Source organism: Solanum pennellii, chromosome 3 (assembly GCF_001406875.1).
Source record: "Solanum pennellii chromosome 3, SPENNV200".
NCBI lineage: Eukaryota > Viridiplantae > Streptophyta > Magnoliopsida > Solanales > Solanaceae > Solanum > Solanum pennellii.
In genome coordinates, this window is record NC_028639.1 from 48,354,524 (window position 1) to 48,368,796 (window position 14,273).

Sequence of the window (14,273 nt, forward strand, 5' to 3'; positions counted from 1 at the left end):
TCAGTTCATAACTCTTTTGAGACTGTGTACTTATGATAATCATTACTCTTTTGAGATTGTTTTTTTTTTTTTGCTGATAGTAACTCATTTGGGATTCATGTTTTGGTGGTCACAATCATTGTTGAGATTTGGAACTATGAACCAGTACTAGAAGACATACGAATATGGACTAACGATAATGACAATGACGTGGGAAGCAAATGCGACACCAACATAATACTTCTTCTATGACTCTGTACACATTTTTGACATCTCAAATTGAAGCACATACGAAGTGAAGACATATAACTTTCAACCAAGAGATTTGAACTCTATATGATAGCCAAATACTCATCAACTAATATTAAAGACAAGGTATACATGAATGTGGAACCAAGGAAGAATGTGGACAAATACAACTTAAGGACAGATACATATTGCTAGCAAGTACATACATATAAATTTACTATAGAGCAAGTAGACATCTTGTGAGGCAACATAATAGTCTAACAAAATGGGAGTAATAACCAATAAAGGGAACACATGAACATGTGAAAAGATGACATTATATAATGGAATAGACTATTGAACCAAGTTGGCAAGATATGGGCAGATCATGTATCAATCCTATAAACATATGTACCATGTGTAATCTAGGACCACTTTGACTTATATAAGGGAAATACGTGCGAGGGATTCTTTGACAGCGAAACAAGTTTAAACCTTGCATTCTAACACTTGGTAGAGCAAAAATGCACATTTATTAACAAACTCATAGTTTATCTAGGGAGTACGGACTAAATTTATGGATCAATCACTACCAAGATCACTTAAAAAGCTTATAAGTTTTGGATTCATGCCGAGGAAATAGGAAATCGAATAGCCTTACATACCTTGGTGCAGAATAATGGATATCAGAATGAGTTAACTAGCTTCCTTTCAAATTATTTATCTTGCTAGACAGAAACCTCAATTTCCAAGACTTGGATTTTTTAAGGTTTAGGTTGTCCTTTCTAATTTATCTTGATGTTAAATCAGATTATTCAATTGAGTTCCTTAATATGGGAGATGTTATACCAGCCTGTACTTTAAAAACACATATTTCCTTCAGATTCTAATGGTGAAGTTGTAGAACAGAACTCTTAGAGCTTCCATGGATTTCCTTGGGAGTAATTTCTGGAGAACAAAATTATATGTAGGAGATATGATAAGCTTGATTCATTAGAGGCAATTTTGAACGTTTTCCCTTTAATAAATTTGAAATGAATATGGTCCTTTACTTTTAAGCAAGAAGGTGCATCACCTTCTTAGTTTCTTGCCACATGTTTTTAAGTAGCTGCATCAGCTACTTGCTCTTTTCACTTAATTTTAGTCAACTCATTCTAAGTAGATGCATCACCTATTTTTGCTCCTTTATAATTCAGTCCACTTATTCTAAGTAGGTGCATTACCTACTTGCCCTTTTCACTTAAAATGCAGTGTACTAATTCTAAGTAGGTGCATCACCTACTTTCCCCTTTTCACTTAAAATGCAGTCCACTAATTCTAAGTAGGTGCATCACCTACTTGTCACCTACTAGCATAGTTTAGTCAAGCAAGCACCTCAATTACTTGATACCATTTTCCCATCTTAAATTCTTTACAAGACTGTAGCACTAAATGCACACTTGACCACTATGACTTTAATATCACATACCACCTTTTCCTATATCGAGTTTGAATTGTTTTTTTAAGTTCAATTATTCTAAAATGTGCTGGAAGGCATGGGGTATAACAACTTAAAATCTATTCTATTGTCACCAGTTGCATAGGAAACCGAGTCCATAACTATACCACAAAGAAATTAGTAAGCGACATATACAATAAACTAGTTCACATAGAATACGGGGCGTTACAAAAAAGGAGCAAGTAGGTGATGCACATACATAGAACAAGTGGACTGAATTTAAATGAAAAGAGCAAGTAGTTGATGCAGCTATTAAAAACATGTGGATGAAACTAAGAAGGTGATGCACCTTCTGGCTTAAAAGTAAAGGACCATATTATTTCTCCAATTTATGAAGTGAAAACGTCCAAAAGGGACCTCTAAATCACTAAAGCTTATCATCTCTCCCTCATCACTTATTCTCAAGAAAATTACTTCCAAAGAAAGCCATAAAAGCTCCAAAGAGTTCAGTTCTACATCTTCACCATTAGAATCTGAAGGAAACATGAATTTTAAAGTACAAGTTGGTAAAACATCTTCATCTTAAGGAATTCAAGAGAATAATATGATTTAACTTCAAAGTAAGGGGAAGAGGACAACCTAAACCTTGAAGAATAGAAGTCTTGAAAATTAGATTTCTGTCTTGCAAAATAAATAATCTGAAAGGAAGATTGTTAACTCATTGTGATATCCATTGTTGTGCAGCAAGGTATGTAAGGCTATTCGATTTCCTATTTCTTTTGCATGAATCCAAAACTTGTAAGCTTTCTAAGTTCTCTTGATAGTGATTGATCCATAAATGCAGTTCGTACTCCCTAGAGAATTAAAGTGAGCACTCTAGTGTTAGTTTGTTACTAAATGTACGTGTCTACTCTACCAAGTGTTAGATGCAAGGTTTAACCTTGTTTCATTGTCAAAGTACCACTGTCATGTATTTCCCTTATACATGTCAAAGTGATCCTAGATTACACATAGTACATATGTTTATAGGATGGATACACGATTTGCCCATATCTTGCCAACTTTCTTCAATAGTCTATTCCATCATATATGTCATCTTTTCACATGTACATGTTTTCCCCTTTATTGGTTAGTACATCCATTGTGTTAGAATATTATATTATCTCACAAGATATCTACTTGCTCTATTGTATATTTATATGTAAGTACTTACTTGGAATTTGTATCCATCTTTAAGTTTAATCTGTCCACATTCTTTCTTGGTTCCACATTCATGTATACCTTGTATTTTGATATTAATTGGTGAGTATTTGGTTATCATATAGAGTTCAAATATCTTGGCCGAAATTTATATGTCTTCGCTTGATGTGTGCTTCAATTTGAGATGTCAAAAATGCATATTGTCATAGAAGAAGTATTACGTCGGTATCACATTTGCTTTCCATGTCATTGTCATTATCGTTAGTCCAGATTCTTATGTCTACTACTACTGGCTCATAGTTCCAAATCTCAATAATGATTATGACCAAATCTCAACGATGATTATGACCACTATAACATCAATCTCAAATGAGTTATTATCAACAAAAGAACAAATTTCAAAAGAGTTATTATTATTCAAAGTACAGTCTCAAAGGAGTTATGAACATCAAAGCAATAATCTCAATTATGGGTGGCAGCCCAGGGGCAAAGCCTAGCATGGGTCGATCCCAATTAGTATAGAAGGGTGGCAGCTCAGGGGTGAAAGCCTAACATGAGTCGATCCCGATTGGTATAAGAGGGAGGAAGATCAGGGGCGAAAGCCGATCCCAATTGATATGAAAGGGTGGCAACTCAAGGGTGAAAGCCTAGCATGGGCCCATCACTAGTTTGTGGAATTATGAGGATAGCATCCCAAGGGTTAAAATGCCTAGCATGGGTCATCCTCTCCTACACTGATCAGCTGGTCATTTGTATCATATGCCTTATATAAAAATAATGTAACATAAACAATTCCACAAGTATAAGCAAAGGTAGTCTCTAATCCTTATCTATTGATATTTGGTTTCACTTGAGCTCTCATGTCACATATGGTTGTATTATGCCTTACATATTAAGTACATTCTTTCGCACTAACGTCCCTTATTGAGGCGCTACATTTCATGTTGCATGTACAGGTATTCAAAAGTAGATCTCCCCAATAGAAGAACATGATACTCAGTGGTTGTTGGTGAGATCCAGGTTTATTCGGGGCTTTGCCGAGTCTTTATTATGCATATTTTCATAGCATGGATTACAATAGAGGCTTTGTAGCTTAATGTAAAACTATCATCTGTATTCATAGTTTCATTTGTCACATGTATTGGTTTGGCTAGTCAACATGTGTTGAATATAAAGCTTCTCATAAGTAATCTACATAGTAGTTTACTTTCTAATCATAGGTTACTTGTAAAGCATGTTTATAGGGTACTTGTCAGCCTCAGCTAGGGTTGGGGTGTGAGAAAAGTGGAATCAGAGCAGTTCGTCCTAGGGAGTCTGCAAAGCTGTGTTTAGTAGAGCCTAAGTTATTAATGTGTTGCGCGCCACATTAATAATTAGGGGGCTACTTGGAAATTTAGGAAAGTTACCTTCCTTCATAATCCTTATCGTGCGATAGAGCGAAGTTAAGATGCCCATTTCCAGTTGTACCAGATCATGCTATTCATATTAACTATAGTTAAGGTTAACGGTCTTTAAAGTGTCAGCATGTAACATACAGAAAGGACCTCAAGTTACCAAAAGTTTGACTAGATTGAGCTCCTTTTATTCGACCATATCAGTTGTAAAGGCTTTTATGTTATTTGCATATAAAGTTGTATTGGTACCACTAGCATCATGTTGGCTCCAAAATGATTTGTTACCTAGTTATATATATTTGTTTAGCATTTCCAGGCACATCTTCTTAGGAGGATGTAAACAGCTCTTGAGTTATATATTTCCTCCATACTTACAGGATCTATTCCTATAGAGGACACTTGTTCTTAATCTTTCATATACATATGATTTTCAGGGTTACACATGTTCTTAAAATTGATGTAGTTAAACCAGTTTCTTTTAGTTCGAAGAAGGCAGTGGCATAATTTTATAGGTTGATGTATCAGTGCAATAGTGTTACTAGAGATACCCCTAATTGCCTGACAATGCTTAAATTCTTACTGTATGTCCTCACGAGTATGTTAATGCTTCGCCTTTATGTGGTATGCGCCAACAGCCTCAAATAAGTACTAATAACATTTGTATTATTTTCATGGTTATAAAACTTAGGATAAGTGTGCCAATTGCTGAAAAATTATATATGTGAGGCAGTTTCTATTATGATCTATGTTTTGGCTATAGTAAATCTGGATGTGACTAAAGGGTAAGGTTAACAAAAGGAAAATTGATTCGTTGGCCCTAAGTTGTGATTAGTCAGGTTGTACATAGTGGTATTAGAGTGCATGAAGCTACTAGTTTTGATTAAAAGGTACTTGTTAGATAGAAGCATGTGAGAATGAAGTTTTAAAGATGGGACATATCAAATACTCTAAATATAGGGGTAGGGGTGATATGATGATGCTATAGAGGAGTGAGATAGCTGGTTATGAAATAGTTATTGCTAAGTGTATGAGGCAAGAAAATGTTGTCAAATTTTTCAACCCTCACGAGTTATAATGGTGCACCTGGGAACAACTTTGTGAACCTTTAGCAGACAGAGAAGTCAATTTAGTATTGATTGAAGTCTTGATAATACAACAAGAAAAAAAGAGGTGAATAGAAAGGTTACCTACATAGAAGATACATGGGCCTAGTTCATCCACGTCGTTAGTACAAAAGAGAAGTAGAGCATCATACACATGTATAGACTTCCATCAAATTGAATACAGTAATATATGCATACGGATTCATTTAATATATGCATATAGTAATTCATCAATCATAGTCTAGTTAAGGGAGAGGAAAAAGTGATCACATGATAGTTGTTGTTTTTTGATATCTTGCATGCGAAAAGAGTCTGAGCACCCTAACCTGTTATAGAAAAAAAAGGAAATCTATTAGTATGTCAAGCCATATCTAGTTAAGCCCAAAGCGGCTAACTCTAAGATGTTATGAAGCATGATATAACTCTATAGGTACCTGACATTACATGTTATTAGTGTTCATGTTTATGGTGTGTTCAGGCTTCACTATTTATTTTCTATTATGACCTTCAAAAATGCATCATACATCGAGTCTGATGTAACACAAGCTAGTAATGAAGGAAATGTTTATCTCAGCCTCCTACTCCAAAAGATGAACCATTGAGGATCTATTTTTCTCTATCTTAACTATAGTATTTAATTGACCTAGAAGGAAGCCAAGTTACAATAGCAGAATACCTATTAGAGTTTTTAGGAGATTGAAGAGAGTAGACAGGGAAATTAATTATATATGCTTTAATGTGAGTAAGGAACTATCCAACCCGTGACTTAACACTTACGACAGTATGTTTGCCCTTATTATGGTAGAATTGTTCTATAGGATCTCGTAGTCTCCAAAGATGGTTCTTTATGTAATTATACATGTTGTATGTTGGCTTATCTATTTTTATGTCATTTGCCTTTGTGGATTACTTCCTCAACCTAATGTCCTAGAGCGCATGTAACTGTTATCCTCTTTAGAGCACCCCTGTTTATTACTATATGTTTGCGCAGGACCTTTTCCCTACATGTAATTCATTGCATTGGTTACTTTCCTCACGTCACTTGTCTATATGGTGAGATTTCTTTAGGATATTTGATCATATGACCGTTTCCATATATTTTACATTCCTCGTATCCTACTTCCTTAAATGTTACATGCCTTATAGCTTTTATGGCCATGAATTTTGTGTACTCATCGACATGCTACTCCACCTATCCGTATGACATAACACTCTTTTTCAATGTGATTTGTGTTCCATATTTCAATTTCTTTTATGTGTACATGTCTTATAGTCCACTTGCTTCCATATCATATATTTCAAAGCTTTAGTACTCATGCATCATGTGCTCATCTAGTCCATTTCCTACATGAATTAAAGCTCATTTGGTCACACACCGCCCGATGAACCATATGCGTGCGTACACATATATTCTATATGATAGTGCATGTATATCATGCTCTCTCTTTGGTGCTAATCTGCCTACCCATTATGACTTATTTATTTGTAGACTATACCCCTCTGTGTTTATTTTTTGAATTTTGAACATATTTGCCAATTATTTCCTTGTATCATTATGTATTGGACATTTTTTCTACCAGAAAAGGTTGAGGATATATGTAAATTTTATCACAGCCATAGATATATAACATAGCATAATGCCTTATCTGAAGTTGCGACATAAAACTTGGGTTTATGTTAACAGCTATGCGTTCTTATAAGATAGACTCACCTCTGAAAGGCATCATGAGATAAAAGAAAAGGGAAAGTACTGACCCGATAGGTAAGGCCTATGATTTTATGTGTTAGCTCCATATAAAAAAAATGGGAGATACTAAGTTATTCTTGATTGTTAAAGCCCAGAAACAAAGATCAAAATGTGTAAACTCCATTGAAGTATTGGGAAGGAATAGAATATAACAGAAGATACTTCGGAATAGAAGATGGAAGAGATCCTAAGTAACCCTCTTCATTCAAAACATCAACATAAGGATCAGAGATCATGTTGTTTTTATATGATCATAAGTCCTACTAGCATTTGTTCATTTGATATGTCATTTTCATGTCTTGAGTTTAGTAGGTATATGAAAATCATTATTTGTATGATTCTACTTGTGTATCATCAGTGAATTATATGGTCAAGAAAGGGGTTTAATTGGTCATTTTATCATTTTATGAACCATATCATGCTAGACTTGTCGGTACGTGTTTTAGACTAGTCTATGGATTTTTGATAGTCCTATTTATGATGGTAACTCTCGCGAATCGCCTGACGAAGTTCCTAGGTTAACCAAACCATTAGTTCAACCATCATTCAAGGACGAATGATCATACGGAGGGGAGGACGTAACACCCCGTATTTCATGTTACTAGTTCTATGTATATATCGCTTAAAAATTTTCTTCTGATATAGTTATGAACTCGGTTTCCTATGCCTATGGTGACAATAGAATATATTTAAAGTTGTAATACCCCACACGTGCCTTCCAGCACATATACAAATAAATGAACTCAAAAACAAATCAAACTCGGGATAGTAAAAGATGGTATTCGATGTAAAAGTAAAAGTGGTCAAGTGCGTATTAGTGTTACGGTCTTGTAAAGATACTAAGATGGGGAAAATGGGTGTAAAATAATTGAGGTGTTTGCTTGACCAAAATATGCTTGTAGGTGACAAGTAAGAGATGCACCTACTTAGAATTATTGGACTGCATTTTAAGTGAAAAACGGAAAGTAGGTGATGCACCTACTTAGAATTAGTGGATTGCACTCAGTTGAAAAAGCACAAATAGGTGATGCACCTACTTACAATAAGTGGACTGCATTTTAAGTGAAAAAGGGCAAGTATGTGATGCACCTACTTAGAATTAGTGGACTGAATTTTAAGTTTAAAAAGAGCAAGTAGGTGATGCACCACTTCAAATAAGTGGTCTAAATTTAAGTGAAAAGAGCAAGTAGCGGATGCAGCTACTTAATAACATGTCGCAGAAACTAAGGAGGTGATGCACCTTCTTTCTTAAAAGTAAAGGACCATATTATTTCTCCAATTTATGAAGTAAAAACGTCCAATATGGACCTCTAAAGCACTCAAGCTTATAATTTTTCCCTCATCACTTATTTTCAAGAAAATTACTTTCAAGGAAAGCCATAAAAACTCCAAAGAGTTCTGTTCTACATCTTCACCATTAGAATATGAAGTAACATGTATTTTTAAGGTACAAGTTGGTAGAACATCTCCATCTTAAGAAATTCAAGTTAATAATATGATTGAACATCAAAGTAAGGGGAAGAGGACAACTTAAATCTTGAAGAATCCAAGTCTTTCCAATTGAGATTTTTGTCTAGCAAGATAAATAATCTGAAAGGAAGATGATCAACTCATTGTGATATCCTTTGTTGTGCAGCAAGGTATGTAAGGCTATTCGATTTCTTATTTCTTTGGCATGAGTTCAACACTTGTAATCTCTCTAAGTGCTCTTGGTAGTGACTGATTCATAAATGCAGTTCGTACTCCCTAGAAAATTAAAGTGAGAACTCTACTATTAGTTTTTAACTAAATGTGCGTGTTTACTCTACCAAGTGTTAGCATGCAAGGTTTAAACTTGTTTCATTGTCAAAGTACCCCTGGCATGTATTTTCCTTATATATGTCAAGTGATCCTAGATTACACATGGTACATATGTTTATAGGATGGATACACGATCTGCCCATATCTTGCCAACTTGCTGCAATAGTCTATTCCATCATATACGTCATCTTTTCACATGTTCATGTTGTTCCCTTTATTGGTTAGTACTCCCATTGTGTTAGACTATTATATTACCTCATAAGATGTCTACTTGCTCTATTATATATTTATCTATATGTACTTACTAGGAATATGTATCCGTCTTTAAGTTGAATCTGTGCACATCTTCCTTGGTTCCATATTCATGTATACCTTGTCTTTGATATTAGTTGGTGAGTATTTGGCTATCATATAGAGTTGAATTCTCTTGGCTGAAAATTATATGTCTTCACTTGATGTGTGCTGCAATTTTAGATGTCAAAAATGCATACTGAGTCGTAGAAGAAGTATTACATCAGTGTCACATTTGTTTCCCACGTCATTGTCAATATCGTTAGTCCATATTCGTATGTCTTCTACTACTGGTTCATAGTTCCAAATCTCATCAATGATTATGACCAACAAAACATCAATCCTGAATGAATTACTATCAACAAAAGAACAATCTCAAAAGAGTTATGATTATCCAAAATACAGTCTCAAAAGAGTTATAAACATTAAAGAAACAATCTCAAAGATTAAAAAAATCCAAGTGAAGCAATTTGTATAATTATGGGTGGAAGCCCAGGGGAAAATCCTGGCACGGGTCGATCCCACTTGGTCTATAAGGGTGGAAGCTTAGGGGTGAAAGCCTAGCATGAGCCGATCTCAATTTTTATAAGAGGGTTGAAGCTCGGGGCTAAAGCCTAGCATGGGCCTATCCTAATTTGTATGGAAGGGTGACAGCTCAGGGGCGAACGCCTAGCATGGGCCGATCCCAATTTGTGGAATTATGAGGACAACATCCCAGGTGTTAAAATGCCTAGCATGGGTGATCCTCTCCTACCACTAATCTGCTGTTCATTTATATCATATGGCTTTTAAAAATTATAACGCACAGACAAGTAAAGAAAAAAATGTAACATACACAATTCCACAAGTATAAGTAAATGTGGTCTCTAATACTTATCTATTGGTATTTGCTTTCACTTGAGCTCTCATGTAACATATTGTTGTATTATGCCTTACATATTCAGTACATTCTTTCGTACTAACGTCCCTGATTGGGGCGCTGCATTTCATGCTGCAGGTACAAATATTCAAAAGTAGATCTCCCCAATAGAAGCACAAGATACTCAGCAGTTGTTGGTGAGCTCCAGGTTTATTCGGGGCTTTGCTAAGTCTTTACTATATTTTAATAGCATGGATTATAATAGAGGCTTTGTAAACCAATGTAATGCTATCATCTGTATTCATAGTTTCACTTCTCATGTGTATTGGTTTAGCCAGTCAACATTTGTTGTATATAAAGCTTCTCATCACTAATCTACATAGTAGTTTACTTTCTCATAATAGGTTACTTGTAAAGCATGTGTTCATAGGGTACTTTTCCGCCTCACCTAGGGTTGGGGTGTGACACCCCATTAACATAATCATGTATTCACATTCATGTACATAGAAAACCAAACCTAGGAACTATCCTATCAAGGCACACGTCTATGTCCCATACCGTTGCCTATACTAGTTCACCTATCAAGTCATCCTAGTCTTGCCCATACTACTTCACCTCTCAAGTCATCCTAGTTAATGATACATGACATACTTTATAAATATATATACTTTACATGCACAGCAGTAGACATTAGTGCATATGAGAATACTCTTTCATTAGACACCATGAACTTATACTACTAGTAAGCATGCATGAAGTGTGGGTGTGTGTACATTGGTCAATATGATCACATAATGGCTATCAACAACACATTGGGGCAGCCACCCTATTAGGACCACAATGCACCTTAGAGCATAGACCACACAACAAAATTTAGCATAAGAGACAAGCTAACTTCATATTACACTTAAGAATCCTAACCTTAGTTATTCACACATCACATAGGGGTACATAGGTAGGGATCATTAACCTTTTATACTCATCAATGCAGCACCTAATCAAACCCCAACATCTTCATTCATATGCTTGTAAATGGCCATACAACCAAAATCATTACTAGACTAGAAGACTAGGCATGAGGCTTCACATTGGGTGATCATCACCAACACACATTCATAATATAATTGCCTTCAAGGCCATGACACATTATATATATACTAACAATAAAGTAAACACCACCATCATAAGTGTACTATACCACACAATGCCATACAATTCTTCATCAACTACCAATTCAATAGGAAAGTAGAGGGGAAGGGTCATTCTTACCAATTCATCAACCTTTTGATCATCATTGATCAATACATCTTTTTCATCAACAATTTATGTATAGGGCAGTAAATAGATGTACTTTAACATTAATGAAATCATGTATAAGTCACGACAAGATCATGCTACAAACTAGTACACTACATCACAAATTCAACAAAGAGTAAAGAGACATAGATCACTTACTAATATCCCTTACTTTGATCATCATGATCAACATTCATAATTCACCAATATTACCAATCTAGTGCAGTAGATAAAGACATAATAGCCAAGTCTAAATCATGCTTTATCTACCTTAAAATTGTGATCACATCATGTACATTACAATATCAGTATATAGGCTAAAATAATGTAAATCAATCCTGTCCAAAACTCATTTGCTTTGATCATCAAGGATTCATACCCACAATTCATCAATAATATCAATATAAGGCATTCACTACAATTATCTTTACATAAATGAATCCTACATATTTAGCACTATAGAATCGAGATTACAGTGAATGTCATACATTAACAATCAATACGAAGTAGAGATAAAGTCTTAAAGTATCAACCCACATTGAACCAATAACACATAATTCATCATCATGTTACATCATAGGCAGTAGATATAAGCAATTCAACATGCTAGAATGATAATTCAATCAACATAAATTCGAGATCACAAAGCCCACACATAGGCTAAATCAAGAGTTTGAAGGGAACATGGGTTCATCACACAATTGGATTGAAATTTACGTTACAATAAATTATATTAACATCAATTCATGATGAGAAAGCCTCAAGAACGTTTTGAGAAAGAACCACGGCAAGACTTGAAGATAAGAGGTTTGATCAGTCTTTGAAAACTTCGAGACGAACTCTCTAGATGGAAGGTTAACTAGAGATGAAGGATCACCATAACTCATTCTAGAAGAAAACCACTAAAAAATTGATGAGGATAACTTGAGAATCCATCACCATGGCTGTTCTTGAGCTTCACATTCAACGGAGAATTCTATAGATGTTTCTTTTTTAGGGGAAAGGGTTTAATTTTGAATAATGAATTAGGAAATGGGTTATTCATGTTTTTATCAGTTAAATACACCCAAAAAAAAAAAATTAACCAACTAGGGTCAGTTTAGGATGTGGGATGAATTTCTCATTCACCCCATAATGAGACGACATGCATGGCAGTTAATTGCAGCCTGCATCGACGGTCTCAAATGATGCCCAGTAGGTCCATCGACGGACCATACTGCAGGTTGTCGTTTGGGTCTGGGGCTAGCCAATTGATTTGAACCTTAACCAGGCTAAGTCTTGGATGCCCCCCCATCGCGGGGCGTAAGGCAACTTATGAGGCGTCTTTTGGCTCTGTCGATTGACACTGCCAAGGCAGTGTCTTGACAGCCTTTGGATCCTCTTTGAGGGACTCTTACAAGGCCCTTGAGGAATTATGCCCGGGATTTTCCAATTAAAATATACACCTTAACATGTCATGTACCTTCCCACCTAAGTTTCACCTAAAACAAACACTTGCAACACAGCCAAACATTCTAGGCACCCTTAAATCACTTGCACGTCTCAAGGGTTAACTTTCAAATGTCTTAGATGTTTAACCTCTGAACTTCATGAAACTTAACATACTACCTATAAACATCATCATTACTCTTATAAGGGATTCATATGCCAATAACGCACATATAAGCACATAAAAACACCAACACCTAAGGCCTCTTGGTAACTAGTTGTCGAACGTCTTGGTTGTCCATTGATGTTTAACTTCCACATCACCTAAATCTTTAGCCACTGCCTCATTTCAACCTAAGAACCCATTTTAGGACTTCAATACATCAAAACATAAATGTTAGGCTCTAGACACCTAAACTCATTATTGGGGTCTTAGAATGCCCTCGAGTCAAGTGAGGAGATACTTCAACTTTGCTTGAACTATAACTAGATTCAAAGCTTTTCTTCAACACACTTCTGACCTTCCACCTACACTATAGTGTCACGATCGGAATCTAGACCCCAGACAAGAATGACATCATTGACCTCTCTGTGGTCGCAGACAAGCAGACTTACATCATTCTTACTTTACATAGGTTAATTTTAGCGGAAAATTTGAAAATTTTTGTTTCTTAACATACTTATAAAAACATTCTCATAAATACGTAATTGTTCACCATCAACCATCTAACATTAAGAGATAAGCAACTGAAAGAGATAGTTCAATTCTTATTAAGTGTATAATTGCCAAAATGGCACCAATACATATTATGGATGAAAACAGGAAAGAAACGCTATTGGGACATGCTCCACTAGCTCAACTCAATGAATAAGGTAGAATATAAAACAACAGCATCCTCGAAAGCATGAGGACCTACCAAAGCGGGATGAATGTTAAACGTCCGGATAACTGCAGCGAAGATCTTGTAGCTCTATCGTCCACCTGTGCCTACACCTAAAATAGTAGAGTTTGTATAGAGTTAGTACACGTTGTACTAATTATGGGTATATGTAATCACACACCAAGGACATGCATGAGAAAGAATATCTCTTTCCTAACAACATGATTTTTGGAAGTCAAGTTAGTGGACTTGCCAATTTGAGATTAGGAAGGTTTCCAAATTTGGATTAGGAAAGTCAGTGAGCTTTCAAGATTTGGAATAGGAAAATTATTCCATGAGAATAACATACATCATCATACTTTTCACATTTTCACACAGCACATAATATTTACACATATCACATATCATATAGCATATAGCACATTTTGCATGTAGCACATAACTTCTTTAATATTATTCATGCATATGCCATGAGACCTTAGAATCATGAACTTAACATCAAGACATCCCAGAAATGATGGCTTAAAATATGGGACCTCAACTAGGGAGTCTTCATTAGAAAACATAGAGTCTGCTTCGTTCATTCATACGTACTCCATTTCATTTCATTCATAGGACAGTGTAAACAC